This window comes from Crocuta crocuta, unplaced genomic scaffold, assembly GCF_008692635.1.
Source record: "Crocuta crocuta isolate KB4526 unplaced genomic scaffold, BGI_CrCroc_1.0 scaffold127, whole genome shotgun sequence".
NCBI lineage: Eukaryota > Metazoa > Chordata > Mammalia > Carnivora > Hyaenidae > Crocuta > Crocuta crocuta.
The window spans coordinates 11,776,561-11,778,766 of record NW_027532008.1 but is presented as its reverse complement, the minus strand read 5'-3'; the positions used below and the strand labels follow the sequence as shown (position 1 = coordinate 11,778,766).

Genomic DNA, 2,206 nt, shown 5'->3' with positions numbered 1-2,206 from the left:
CCCCAGCATCGCCCCTGGCCCCCGGGTCCCGCCCCAGGCCAGCACCGCACCACTTCCGCCCGCGCGGCTCCGCCTCCGCGGCTGCACCGCCCCCCTAGACGCACCCCGCAACCGGCACCGCCCCCAGGGGGCACCCCTAGTCCGGGCAGTCAGCCCCTAGCCAAAAGGTATCACCACTCCGCTTTTACAGAAATTCGGAGGGGGCGTGTCGAGAGTGGGGGTGGCGGACCCTAGGCAGGTAGTTCAGTCCGTTTAGTGTGGTTAAGTGTCTGAATTCGGCTCAGGTCATGATCTCACGGTTGGAGCCCTGCATGGGGCTCTCTGCTGTCAGCGCAGAGCTTGCTTGGGATCCTGTCTCCGTCTCTCTCTGCCCCTCTCCCACTAGCGCTCTCGCTCTCGCAAATAAATAAGTAAATAAATAAATAAATAAATAAATAAATAAATAAATAAAATCTTAAAAAAAAATCTCGGAGGGGGTTATACTGCTGGTAAGAGGGACACCCATGCCTCGGGCCATGGTCTGTCCAGCCCCATTCAGCCCCCGCCCTGGTTCAGTGTCCTCTAGTCTCCTTCCCGCGGTGATAAAACCGTAATTCTGCCCCCGCCCCGTGCCCAGATCTCGTCGCTTACTGTTCCAAACTGTCCTGTCTCATCCAACCAAGCCCGCATCCCAGGATCTTGAATCCCCTTCTTCCCTCCGTCCCACCCTAGCGCCTCCCACAAAGAAAAAAACAAAAGGCAGAAATCTCTCCTAACTCCCAGTTTGTACAGCTCATTTCCACCTTATGGATAATTGCTCCTGTTTGCTGAGCATTTGCTAAGTCCCAGCCATTGTGCTAGTCATTTTACATTGTGTTATCTCACTTATCCTTGACTACAATCCTATCAAAGGAATAGCAAAAACTATCCCCCCCCCTCATTTTACAGATGGGGGACGCTGGGGCTCAAGGAAGTGATGTATGTTCAAGGTCACAGAGCAGTAAGTGGCTCAAGGCCGTTAAGATTTAAACCTGAACCTGACTCGAGTCTACCTTAGAATCCATTCTCCTGAGCATCAAAACCTCAGCCCCATTTATTCATTTATTCCACAAACACTTCTTGAGGTCCTGTCTGCGCTGAGGTCTACACGGGCGCCGAGAAGATACAGGTGAACAAAACAGAAAGCCCTGCCCTTGGAAGCTTACATTCCAGTGGGAAGAGTAGACGGTGAACAATATAAAGAAATAAAAGATACAGTGTGTCAGGGATAAATGCAAAGGACATTAAATGAACAAATGAAAACGGGGGGAGGGCGGATAAGAAATCTCTTTCTTTATATCCCCAAGGATACCTATCTCATTGGCTCAATGAAAGTTTACCTCATTCATCTGTGAGTCTCCCCGCTCCCTCCCCGCCACAAACACACCCATTTCCCGAGCTGAGGGCAGTCCCTGGCACATTCTACGGCAGAGGTCGCTTTGGTAAAGTTTAGGAGTCCTGGATTCTAGGCCTTGGGCACGTCCCTGCCCCTCTCTGGGCCTCAGTCTCCCCATCAGTTTATGGAGGAGTTGGACTAGAAAGGGTCCCTAAGGTCCCTTCCAACTCTGACGCTCTAGGATTCTATGAATAGGGTTAAAGAAAACAGGGACCAGCGATTGCTTCCCCACCCTAGCAACTGTTGCTATACGAGGGCCATCTCCTGGTAAGTGTTGAAACGCCTTCCTGGATCGGGGAGGTCTATGGGCATCCCATCATGCATCGCGACTTCGCCTCGCTAGGAAGCACGTTTTGTCCTCTTTGGTCACGATCATCCCTTTGGATCCAGCCGACGAGCGCGCCGCGTTCCTATGGCAACCGCGCCAGGTCCACGCGCAGACGGCGGGTAGCAAGGGTCAAAACAGATTCGCTAAGTAGACGCCCTCGACCTGTTCTGTCCGTGCCTTCCGAGCGCCGAGCCTTTAAGTGTCACGTGACCCCCTCCGCTCGTCCCCGCCCCTTTCCCCTCCCCAGGTCCGGGCCAGCGCTGGTGCGGACGGGAGGCTCCTGGCCCGGCGGACTAACTGGAGCACGGACGCGGCAGCCGGTTGGGCCGGTGCCCTTTCCCGGTAATTCCTTCCCGGCGTGACGCGCGGAGCCGCGGACGCGGCGGGGCCGGGCAGGCTCGGGGATTTCCCGTCAGTTCCTCCTCGTTCCCGGTTCCCCAGGGCCCGGGGGTAACCGGGAGCCG

The 2,206-nt window shown here is 55.3% G+C and overlaps 1 protein-coding gene across 2 annotated transcripts in view; it reads left to right on the top strand.

Moving 5' to 3' along the window:
* Positions 1-2,000: 2,000 nt before the first annotated feature.
* The window catches only part of DNAJC16 (DnaJ heat shock protein family (Hsp40) member C16), a 38,927-nt gene continuing 38,721 nt past the window's right edge, over positions 2,001-2,206 (top strand). The window contains exon 1 of one of the 2 annotated variants that reach the window (XM_077775479.1): positions 2,001-2,084. The gene's annotated coding sequence lies outside the window, so the exon portion shown is untranslated. The remainder of the gene's footprint in view (positions 2,085-2,206) is intronic. The other variant, XM_077775481.1, reaches the window with a different exon arrangement.